The following is a 13060-nucleotide window of genomic DNA, read 5'->3' on the forward strand; positions in this document are numbered from 1 at the left end:
ACTACAGATTCTGAAATCTTAGAGCTAGAAGATATTGACCGATCCAGTTTTTTTCTTTCCTACCCATTTGATGATAAGGAAATTAAGGCCCAGAGAGGGACTATAAATTCTCTGAGGGCTGGGGCTATCCATCTCATTCCCCACTGCATGCCTGGCACATTTTCAGAATGTTTGTTGAATGAATGAATGAACAAATAACCTCCCTCCAAGGTCATGCAGCCTGGGGGCAGGGGAAATATCCTCACTCCTTGCCAGGAGGGAGGGAGCAGGATAAGATAGCAGCCTCAGGCTGCTTCTGGCCCTTGAAGGTATGGTGCTCTCCAGCTGGAGAGCCAGAACAGAGCCAGGAACAAATTCTCAAGGCTGGTGGTGCCAGCGGCGGTTGGCCACAAAGTGGGCTTCTGCTAGAGTCCTCCGTGCTGTGCATAATGAATCACGATATGTCAATTACTACATTCTGTTAACAAGCTCGTGTCTGCCTGTGCATCGCCAATGAGTGCCCTGCAATTTGCCACGGATCTGTGGCAGAGCAAGTGGGGCAGAGGATTTCGAGACACTCCAGGCCCAGGGAAATCAGGTGGTTGGGTTTTTTTTGGCAACTACTGGCCTCAGAGATTGGGCAGCAGTATGTAGGGATGTGCGTTGTTCTTTCTAGGGAGCAGCTCTGTGTCCTGGGTACCCTTCCGTGTTCTGGAGGGAAAAGGATGTCAGACTCAGGTAAGTCCAGCTAGAGGAAGCCATCTCTGCACGATTTTGTCTGAAGTACCAAACAGTCTGGGGCAGAGGTAGAGTGGGAATTTAAAATCACCCCCAGCATGGTTTGATGGCCTGGTCATCTATCACCAGCTCTGGAATCACAAACAGGACTCAAAATCTGGCTCTACTGCATATGAGCTCTGTGACCTCGGGTAAGTATCTTAATTTCTCTGTGACTCAGTTTCCACATCTGCAAATTGGGGATAATAATACCTACTTTGCAGGGGTATTTGTAAGGACTAAATGAGATAATGCATATCAAACCCAGAATAGCAGCTGGCACGTAGCGGGCGTGCAATTCATCAGCCTCCTACCATGTTCGAGATGTTTTCTGAAGGGATTCTGATCTCTGGAGGAAGACTGGGGCCAGGACCCTAGGCAATCCCAGACAAGCGCGTTTCAGATGTGCATGCGTGCCTCCCTGTCCTCCACCAAGTGGCCCCACGGTGACGATTACAACTGCAGTCCTGTGAGGATGTCAGATGTGCCTTCCTCACCTCTACACTGGCTGCGTGAGAAGTGAAGAAGCCTCCCGGTGAGAGGGGAGGCTGCTCATTGCTCAGGCAGCACCGCTGCAGCCCCTGACCTACTTTCTTACTAAAAATAGCCCCTCTTAGGTCACTGCTGCAAATTGAATTCCACTGCTTCACTGCACCCTGGAAGCAGGTGGGTGGGCGTCAGAGCACATTTGGTGAGCCCAGCCTCCGCCTCTGTGGCACATGGCTGCCCACTACGCATGCTAATCCCACACATCTGCACACAGGCCAAGGGCTCCAGCGTCCACCCCGCCCCCCCGCCCGTCTGCACACAGCAGGGCTGCACCTGGCCCGCAGAGGGTGCTTTGTGGGGGGCAGAGAGGAAGAGAAGGGGCGGTAACAGAGGTTGCAGTTCCTGGGCTTATTAAGTCTGATAGAACGACATTCAACTATGAGCTCCACTGTGTTCTTATTGCTTCAACTTGAGTAAGACACTTAACTTTTCTTTGCCTCAGTCTCCTCATCTGTAAAATGGAGATAATAACACTGACCTCAAGGTATTATACAGATAAGAAATGCTGTACGTAAAGCAGTCGCTGGCAAAGAATAGGTGCTTGATAATGAAGTGATGACAGTTATTCTCCGCTGTCTGGTCTGCTGCTCCACAAGGCCCTCATGCTGAAGCCTCTGAAGGCAGCAGGGGCAGGGCCAGCAGACTCCCAGAACCAGACAGAGTTTAGGCTGAAAGCACCTTAGAGGTAGTTAGGTCAAGGGTTCCCACACATGGCTAAGCATCACAGTACCAAAGTAGCTTGTAAATAATACTGATTCCCAGGGCACCTGGGTGGCTCAGTCAAACATCTGACTCTTGATTTCCGCTCAGGTCATGATCTCAGTACCGTGAGATCCAGCCCCACATCGGGCTCCATGCTCAGCTTGGAGTCTGCTTGGGATTCTCTCTCTCTCCCTCTGCCCCTCCCCACCACTCTCTCTCTCTCTCTCTCAAATAAATAAATAAATCTTTAAGAAAACCAACCAACCAATACTGACTTCAGGTCTTTGCCCTGGATTTTGGGATTTGGGACACCTGTCCGGGACATGGGAATCTGAATTTTAATAAGCTTTCCAGGTATCTGTGATGCATTGCCAGGTTTGAGAACCTTTGAGTTAAGTCAGTCACCTCCTTAAAAATAAATGGGTAAATGAATTACTGTTATCTGTCCTCCATTATAAGGATAATGAATGGTCATTACAAAATATGCATAGAACATGGAAAAGCAGAAAGTAAAAGTAAAAAGTGAAAAACAATTCTACCAACATGTATTGAGTACCCATTAAATGCCAGGCCCTCTGCTAAGCAGTGGGCATTTGGCAATAACACAGTTCTGACCAGGACACCTGGGTGGCTCAGTCAGTTAAGCGTCTGCCTTTGGCTCAGGTCATAATCCCAGGGTCCTGGGATCGAGTCCCACATCGGGCTCCTTGCTCAGCAGGAAGCCTGCTTCTCCCTCTGCCTGCCGCTCCCCCCCACTTGTGCTCTCTCTCTGACAAATAAATAAAATCTTAAAAAAAACACACACAGTTCTGACCCTCAAGGGGCATCCAGTCTATGTGCAGAGACAAAAACAAACACGGAAAACTAACATGATTACAGACATGTTAGAGCCTTCTTACAAAATGTACAAAAACGGAGATGAAGGCGCAATTCACTTTTTCTAGGAAGTCAGGGAAATCTACAGCTGGCCTGGAACGAGAGTAAGTATTCACCTGCTGGCCAAGGGAGGAAAGGGCATTTCAGAAGGAATTAACAGGACATACAAAAGCACACATGGTGTTTGTTGGGAAAATGTCCTAAGGTCACCATCTTTGGCAAATGGTGGCACAGGGGTAGCTGGTGTGAGTGACTGGCTAGATCATGAAGGATCCTGGACGATATCAACAATGTTGCCTACACTGGGAAGTATGATTTTTCCCACTATATATATATTTTTTATAGATGCGTTTTTGGTTTCATTTTTACATGGCCAACGCTGGTACTCTTGGTAAATACTGCAAATTAGTCAAGGAGATGAACCATAATTTATCCAATCCCAATTATCAGACATTTAGGCAGTGTCTAGTTTTACTAAATTATGCAAACACTATGATAAGCTCCTTTAACCATAAAGCTGTTTCCATATTTAAGGTCTTTTCTTAGGAGACAAATCCAGGATATAAATTAATAAATGAAATTGGATGGGCATCTTCAAAGCTCTTGATTAATAGTTCCAAAGGATTTGCCAAAAGTGGTCTGTTTTTGTAAATGAGTTAAGGCCTAAAGAAGTTATACGTCTTGTCCAAGTCACACTGCTCAATGGGGGTGGAACCAAGAGCAATATCTGAGTCTCCTAACTCCTGGTCCAGCATTCCTTCTTCTACATCACATTGCCTTCCTACAGAGGAGGGCTGAAAGCATTAAGATCTATTCAGCCAATGCCTGTGATCACTTCTAACTAAGGATTTTAGGTTAGCAATGTACATGGGTAGGATATTAGAGTAATATGTGTATGTTTACACACAAATACACATGTGAAGCTCTATATGAAAGTCTGTTTTTCTACCCCTATCATGTATTCGCCCCCCGCAATTACAGTTTCTGTTCTAACCAAGCCAAGCATATCTTACACTGTCTTACCTCTGTACCTTTGATCCTCCATGAAATGTCGCCTGTCCGCCTATTCAAATTCTATGCGTATTTTAAAAAGACAGAACTACATGATCCAAAAAGCATTTCCAGACTGTGGGCATTTACCATCATAACACCCATATATGATCCTTAATTTATTGCTTTGCAGCACCTCTGGTATTGATATAAATTATGTAAGTTTATCTACAAAAGAAAAGTCTGTCTCAGGCCTCCGTTATTAGAGGTAAAGCAAAAACCCCTGCACCCTTCTAAAGTTAATGAGAATAGATTTACTTCAAAAAGGCACTTCTAGAGTTTGATGGGCTCAAGACAGATCAGTCCCATACCCTGTATCTTCCGTATCGCTACAGCAGACAGACATCCTGGTAGATTGGCAAGGATCGGGAGAATAATAGTGTCCATGTGCTGAGGACCTACCCTGACCAGGCACAATGCCAGCTGCTTCACACACATTACTTAGAACGACCTTAAAATAATCCCAGCAAGGAAAATAATTATTCTTGCCATTTTACAGATGAGGAACAGTGGGGCCTGTGAGACTGAGTAACTTGCTCAAAGGTCAACACCATTAGAAAGTGTCAAAACTGGGATTTAAACCCAAGTATGTCTGACTCAAAGAACCTGTTTTTTTGTTTGTTTGTTTGTTTGTTTGTTTGTTTTCCTGCTTTACTACACTGTCTCAGCAAATGTCATCTCAATTCTGGCTCTGCTGTGATCAAGCTCTATGGTCCCCAGGGAGGATTCATGCTGAGTCCTCACTTTCTCACCTGTAAGATGGAGATAATTATCTCCCCATCCTGCCCTCACTTCCAACACACACACACACACACACACACACACACACACACACACACACACACACAGCTGTTGCCATGACTGAATGATATGAGGGTCAGAGATCCAGACAGACATACGATTAGAGTCGTGAACATTACAACGGGTCATTATGACAATGACTGGAGACCCTTCCAAGATCCTCTGTCATTTAAGAAGGATTTACTGACGCTCACTAGTCAGCTTCTCCTAGCACCAGAAAGTGACTGGCTGCAATGTATTTCATAATGATCCACAACAAGCTCTGAAACCAAGAAATTAATACTCAGAAAATCCATTAGCCAAAATACTGCGTTCATGGAGCACTCTAGAGAATCATGGTTTCCCAGGACATTTTGCTGCTCCGTCATTTGCATATATGTATTTGTACATGAACCCCTGTGAGCACTCATACACGTCTGTTACCAGCAGCCCATTTCCAGAAAACAGGATTCAGCAGAAGGAAGGCTGGGCTCGGACTCCACCACCAGGGGGCCAGTTTTAAATGGGTTTGGGGCATTCATTCCAGTTTTGCAGAGGCTTCTGGTACAATGTCAGGAGACCGGTTGAGGTGTCAGGAGAGCTGGCTTATAATTCAGATTCTGCAGCTTACTAGTTGTATAATCTTGGGCAAGATCTGTGACCTCCCAGCCTCCATTTTCTTTCACAGAAAATAGGGATAATGTCTTATCCTACACCAATGAGTTAACCTCCCCAGACTGCTGTCCGCTGTGCTCTAAGACCAATGCCCCAGTTATGATGTGTCATGGGCTCACTGTGTGCCTGGCCCTGTGCTGAGGCTTTGCAAGCAGTCTTTCACTCATCTTCATCTTCTGAGGATATGGGGACTATTATCTCCATTCAGTAGACGCGGAATCCTACACTCAGAGGAGCTCAGCAATTTGCCCCAGGTCGCCCAGTGTTCGGCTGCAGAGTCAGGATTCAAACCCTCATCTCTTGCATTTGAAGCCCTGTGGTCTTCACCACCAAACCAAATTCCTGCCCACCAGAGAGCTGTTGCAGGTGACACGAAATAACATTTATTACTGTAATGTGTGCATCCTGAGAATGGAAGGGAGGGATAGAAACTGCCAGAAAAAGATTTACCGCTGTGCTCCCCAAATTCATGAAGTCAGCCGCACAGTGAACATGGGCAGGGTGATGGATGAAATCCTCACAAGCTGGAACAGCCAGAGAGCTGAAGGCTGGTTTGGCAGGGAGAGCCCTGCTGAAGACCAGGACAAAGTGCTCATGTCCACACATCAGCATAGCTCCTCGAAGCTCATGATGTCCAAGGTGACCACGCTGGACACGGAGGAGGAGGAAGGTGCTGCCTGTGAAAGTGGGACAGTCCCGTCCCCACTCTCACCCCGACCCCCCACTCTTACACTGAAAGGAGAAGGGACACTTGAGGCAGACACCACATTTTTAAACCTTAGGCAGCATCGAGCTAAAAATAGAGTTGTGAGTCAAGTGTCTATTACTGAGTCCTCTGCCTCTGCACTCTGGAAACCAGACCATGTCCTTCCTCATCAACCCCACCATCCCAAAGGCACTCATTGCCACAACTTGGAGACGCGGGGAAGTAAGTGTTACTGGGAGTCTAATGAGCACTGCAATCATGCTTTGCCATCTCCTCTGAGCTGCGCGACAACACTGTGAGGCCGGTCTTATCACTCCCATTCTACAGATGAGGACACTGAGGCCCGGGTTGGCACGAGGACTTGCCCAGGGTCACTCAGCTTGTAAGAGGTGATGCTGGGAACAGAACCCAGGTGAATCTGGGTCTGGAACTCATGCTCTTTCGAATACACATGCCTGCTACACTTTAAAGAAAGAAGGTGAGCTTCACTTAAGAATAGTGACTGGTGAGGGGTCCCTGGGTGGCACAGCGGTTAAGCGTCTGCCTTCGGCTTAGGGCGTGATCCCGGTGTTATGGGATCGAGCCCCACATCAGGCTCTTCCGCTATGAGCCTGCTTCTTCCTCTCCCACTCCCCCTGCTTGTGTTCCCTCTCTTGCTGGCTGTCTCTCTCTCTGTCAAATAAATAAAATCTTTTAAAAAAAAAAAAGAATAGTGACTGGTGAAAGCAACAGTGCTATCCAATTTACCTTCTGGCTCTGGGAAGGACACAGAAAGCAGCCATTCGAATGATTCACTCCTGTGATTGACAAGAAGATTCCTCTCGGTTATAGCTTTGGCAGCTGCTGAATCTATGTGGCCACCCCACGCCCTCCAGCCGGCTCGGGGAGATGGAATTATTTATATGAGAATTTTGGTGGCCTCCTATCTCAAGGCATGATCATCAGAGACTTTTAAGTGTTAATGCCATAAATCAAAATAAAGGACATGAGGAGTCAGGGTCGGAGGAAGATAACAGGAGAGGATTTTCTGAAAAGCAGGGCAGTTGGTACCAATGGAAGAGAACAACCCCCAAAGTTTATGAAAACACTTTCCTAGCAATTTCTTCATCTGATGTTCATAACACCCTGGGAGGTAAGTGTCAGAATTTCCATTTTATAGGTGATGAAAACATGGTTCCAAAAGATTAAGGTCTAAGGTCCCAGGTCAGACAGAGGCTGGGACAAGAACCTATGACTCCTAATTCCCATCCGGGGCTTCCCCCAACCCACTCACTCCTTAAAGCTGTGAAGACAGAAATCTGTGAGCCGTGTAATAGAAAAACCCTGTAGTCTCGCTCCCCTGAACGACAGGACCAGTGAGGCTCGGGGCCAGAGAGAAGGAACATAATGTCCAAAAGTCTAGGCTTGGGAATCAGAACCTTTTTTTCAAATCTCACCTTCGATATCTACTAATTGTGTGTCCCTGGGCAAGTTACTTGATCTCTCTGCCTTGACTTCCTCACTTGTTGTAGTGGTTTTCAAGATTTATTTATTTGAGAGAAAGAGAGAGAGTGTGTGTGAGTGGGGGGAGAGGCAGAGGGAGAAAATCTTCAAGCAGACTCCCAGCTGAGCGCAGAGCCCTATGTGGGGCTCAATCTCACGACCCGGAGATCATGACCTGAGCTGAAACCAAGAGCCGGATGCTCAAACGACTAAGCTACCCAGGCGCCCCTTGACTTCCTCACTTGTAAAATGTGGCTAATAATAGTATCTATCTCACACAGTTGTGGTATCAATTAAATGGAAAAGAAAAACAATATATGCCCAGTGCCTGGCACCAAGGCAAACGGAAAAGAAAAACAATATATGCCCAGTGCCTGGCACCAAGGCAAACGCCTGGTAAGAGTTAATTGTCACTGTTTTCATCATTATCGTCATGAAGGAAGGTGCCCGGCACACTGCTTGGCCCACAGGAGGTGCTCAGTGAATACTGTCCCCTCTCCTTGCCCATGCTCCCACACCTCCCAGGGCAGAAACTCCCCATCCATTATCTGCAGACCTGGTGAGAGGAGGTCTAGGGTTGGAAGTTGGGAGAACAGGGGGTGTTTCTTCCCAGGCAGCCTGATTGGGCCAGCCTCGCTTTCTGGGGCAGTGAGTGGCTACATGATGTCATTAATCATCCTCCGTGCTACGTGCTTTCAGGTCATTCCCCAGACATTAGTGATTCCATCCTGGATTTTCCTCAAGGAGACACAGCCCTCACGTGTATGGGCTCCTACTGAGAACCAAACCCTCACAATGGCTTCTTGACATGTAGGGAGAAAGTCTTGCAAGCTGGGCAGATACCTGCAAAACATGGCGAGGAAAGCCATCTCTACCTGGGGCCAAACTACTACAGTGGCAGGACTAATCACAGGACAATACAGGATGGCTACATCGATGTAACAGTATCAAAGGCCTGACAACAGCATACCCTAGAGCAGGGCCACTTAGCAAAAACACTACCCACATAGACATGAAGAAAGAACTACTTAGGTAGTCCTGCTTCACTAACCCTTCTCTAGAGCAACTATCTGACCTCTCTAAAGAATTAAAAGTCTTCATCCCAATCTCCTACCAGGTAGTTCTAGATGGATGTTTCACAGGCATCGCACACTCAGGTATGTTCAAAAATAAGCTAATCACCTTGTCTCTAGCCTGCTCTTTCCTCTTTCCATGTATTTCCCTTCTCAGTCAATGATGGCGCATCCACCCAGTCTACCAAGCGATCACCGGATCCATCCACAGTCCTTCCCGTTGTTCTCCTTCCCTTCTCAAGCCTGTTCTGTGTCACTGAATCCCAATAAGCTGAGCTCGGTCTTTCCAATCTCTTCTTACTTTCTATCTCAGTTTCTCAGTTTGCCACTACTCATTTCAGGTCCTCATCACCCCTCCTTTAAGGTAATGCTCTGGCTTCTCTACTCATCTCTCTGCTTCCAGACCCTCTCCCCTTCAATTCAGCCACCCTCTTGTCCCTAGAACAATTTAAAATACAAGTTGGACCATGTGACGGTCAGTTTTATGTGGCATGTGTACCCAGTTATTCAATCAAACACTAATCTAGGTGTTGCTGTGAAGATATTCTGTAGATGTGATTAACAACTATAATAAATTGGCTTTATGGAGAAATTATTCTGGATGATCTGAGCGGGGCTGATCCAATCAGTTGAAAGGTCTTAAGAAGACACCCCTTTTGCAGTTTGTCTTCAGACGGCTCCACTGCTTATCCCACTGACAGCTTAAAGGCAACATAGCCATCAAGTTCATCTTCTCCCCTCTGCCCACATCTCCACTGCCATGGCTGGCTTCCTTGGTCTTGACCTCACTGCAAGCTGACCAGGAATCGGCTACACAGCTAACACCCAAGACTCAGAATTTCTACCATTAGGCCCACTCTTACATTTATACCCAGTTAAACATTACTTTGTTGGCCTTAGCTCACATTTCCACCCTTGTTTTGTTCCTGATTTTGTCATTCTTTGCATATATAAACCCTCCCAATTTTCTGATATCTCAGAAAATGGAACATTAATTCTTCTCTGCCGTCATGGGGACAGTCTGAGGCTGGAAACTTTGGCAGCCATAAGAGATCCCTTTGTAGCTCTTATCAAGCTACTACTGAATAATTTGGGAGAATATCACCCACTAATTATGAATCCACCACGTTGGATAGCTAGCGCCTTACAGTGTAGAGTACCCAGGACAATGCTCTTCTCCTTGAGCAAGTTACTTATCCTCTCTGTGCCTTAGTTGCTTCCCCATCTGTGAAACAAACATAATAACAGTACCTACCTTATGTTTAATGTAAAGAATCAATCAATAATGCATATAAAATGTATAAAACCATACATGGTCCATGGTGAGGACCAATAATGTCAGTTTTTACGTTACTATGGTCAATAAATATTCGAGAATTGGGAATTTACTGTGTAGGCTTATTTTCCCTTACCTTCCCCCAAACCTGAGTTATTGAAGTCTTTACCTTTTTTTTTTTTTTAACTGCAGTTGAGTTCATATAGCAACCCCTGAGAGAGCCTCAAACCTTGGGGAACGAAAGGAAACAGGTCTACTTTCTGTATTGTACTGGGCCGCATGTGCTACCCCGTGAGCTGCTGCAGAGGAGGGAAATGGAGGACACGGTATGTCTAGTGGGGACAAGCAGCAGAAATCACCCAGAAGTGAACCGAGTCAAGGGCCCCGCATGCCATGGCTGCCAGGTGACAGTGACAAGGGTGGGGCCTTTGGAGCTCACCTTCAATGTTGCTGATGCTCTGACTCCAAAGAGGTGTGATGATGCCAGTTGGAGTCAAGAGTTGGGGGCGTCATCCTGGGCTTAACCTCTGACTTGCTGTGTGACTTTGGGCAAATCATTTCCTCACTTAAGCTTTCATTTCCTCTTTTGTGGGGATCAGGCCATCTCTAAAGTCTCCTCTACCTTTAAAGGTTGCGGTTCTATGACCCCAGGCTTCTTCTTAGATTAGAGCAGCTAAAATTCTGCTCCCCTCCCTCAGGAAGGCAGGCCCCTCCCACAGTAGAAGCCCATAAACATTTGGCCATCCATTTGGCAAAGTTAAGTTTTTAAAATGCATTTGTCTAGGAGTCCCTATCATTTAATTGGGGTTTTTGTTATTGTTGTTTGCCTTCTGTTATGTATTGCCATTTGTTGAATTTTTTACAAGTCAGTTCCCAACTGATTGAAATAAATTCTCTTCATATGCAGAATTTTTCTAAGAGGTGCTGCCTGAATAAAATGAACAGACTCACAGAACTCACAAAACCCACCATCGCAAAGGCCCTGGTGTGGAGGCTTCCGCTCTGGGTAGCTGACCTCCCATCGACCTGTGGCCTGCCTTGCAGTCTCTGGGCCACTCTGGGGCCACCTTCTCTGCCTTTTGCAGCTGTGGGCTACAAAAGCAAGCTAGGAACTTCCCACTAATCAGGGCAGACTGAGCCCAGCCTTTTATCCCTACTCCCTTCCAAAGCCCCATTTAACTGACTAGAAAGAACTAAAGAAACTATAAATCCACCAAGGGAAGGAAACTAGAAGGAGAAACAACAGCAGACAAGATAGCACAACACATTTCAGAGGAAACAGAGATGGAGGAGATAACTAACTTCTCAGAGTGGAGCCGGCTGCAGCCCGGTGTGGGCTGAAGGGGGGGCGGTAAACATGGAACCCGCTTTTCTTACAAAACTCGGGGAAGCCTCGGGACTGAGAGGCACCAAGTGCCTTTGAAAGTGGGGTAAAGACAGAGCTGAAATCAGAGGGACTGGCTGAAATCATATGTATGGGACAGTTAGGTTCTCAGATTCTTCCCAACACACACAACCAAGCAACCTACTTCCTGAGGGAACACTGGATATTTGTTCTCTGGAGAAACTGACCCAGGGAGGCCCTGGACTCAGGAAAAAAACAGATGCACTAGTTGGTGGGAGTGACAATAAGGATGAAATAAACAGTTTCGGTAACAATCTGTGTACGAGTGATGGGATCCCAAGCCTCCTTCCTCCATCCTGTTTCAGAAAGTCAACAGCCAGGCATATATATGCCAAGGCAAGAGATTAGAAAAGCCCATAAATACTGATCTCTGGAGGTCCATGAATGAAAAAGCTTCCCTCGCTCTTCTGCCCCTCATCTTACAAGAAAGTCTACCAGTCAGTCAGCCCTCTCCATGCACACAGGGCCTCGCTTAGTGTCTCATTTTCCAATATGAACAGACAGCTAAGGATCACCACGTTTCTAGAGAGGAAAACTTCTGCAACAGTCCAGGCCTCAGCACAAGACAGACTGCACCTCTAAGGAGCAGCAGGGAAGAGTTTTATAAAGGAACCTTTCACAGAGGCAGGGACAATGTTTAGGGAAACCAAGAGGGACAGTTTTGTACCTCAGGACCACTCGGTAAAGACCTTTACCACCTCTAAACCAGTAGAGCAAGGGAAGGTTGTGGCTAGGAGAACCAGAGAGGGTGGAGTTATGGAGAGGGATGTGAAGCAGCAGGAGCTGTGGCAAAGGAGCAAGGATCCAAGCTGGGGGAATAAATACCCTGACCTCACCTTTTTCCAGTCCTCAGATCTCCTGCTGTGCCTCTCTCTCATTAGCCAAATGCCACCAGAAGTCAGAGGGCAAGGGAGCCTGCTGGTGCAGGCCACAGAGATCGGACCCCGGGAGGCACATAGCAAGGTGTAAAGGGCACATCTGGGGGCAACAAACAACATTCAGCAAGTCTCCATAGGTAAGACAGAACCCCAAATAAAGGAAAAAGTGGAAGAAGCAGAGACAAGGCAGAGGGCAAAAGAACACATTTTTAAGACGTTACGATAATATCCACTGAGAAATGATAGATGGCAAGGCTATAATAGGATCAAGAATAGAAATTAAAAAAAAAAGGATTGAAGAAGAAGAAAAAGTGCTTGAAAATTTAAAAAGAGAGCCAAAATAAAAATTCCATTTCAAGTTTGGAAGATCAAGTCAACAAAATTTCCAGAAAGTGATCCAAAAAGTAAAAAGATATCCAAGAGGAAAGAAAAACTAAGAAAATTAGAGGGTAAGTCCGGGAGATTCAATATACATCTAAGAAGTCCCAGAAAGTGAGAATTGAGACAAATAAGGAAAAAATTATGAAAAACTATTTCAAGAAAAATCTCCCAGAACTGAAGGGCATAAGCCTCCAATGGAGGGTTCAGTGAGTACCAGGACAAGGAATAAAAGAACACCCACACCAAGGCACGTCATCATAAAGTTCAAAACAATGAAGAGAAAGAGAAACTCCAAAAAATTTCAAAGAGGAAAAAAAACCTGATCTCATACAAAGGAACAGAAATTAGGAAAAAAAACCAGACTTCTCACTAACACTAGAAGCTAGAGGACAATGGAAAAACCTCCAAAAATCAGAAGGAAAAGGATTTTCAACCTTGAATCCTACGCACAGCTAAATTGTCAATCAAGTG

General features: G+C 46.0%; 1 protein-coding gene across 4 annotated transcripts in view; it reads right to left on the reverse strand.

The window, feature by feature from the left end:
• SERGEF (secretion regulating guanine nucleotide exchange factor) overlaps positions 1-13060 on the reverse strand; it is a 217328-nt gene that overhangs the window by 55883 nt on the left and 148385 nt on the right. The window lies entirely within an intron of this gene.

Source organism: Ursus arctos, unplaced genomic scaffold (assembly GCF_023065955.2).
Source record: "Ursus arctos isolate Adak ecotype North America unplaced genomic scaffold, UrsArc2.0 scaffold_23, whole genome shotgun sequence".
Lineage (NCBI taxonomy): Eukaryota > Metazoa > Chordata > Mammalia > Carnivora > Ursidae > Ursus > Ursus arctos.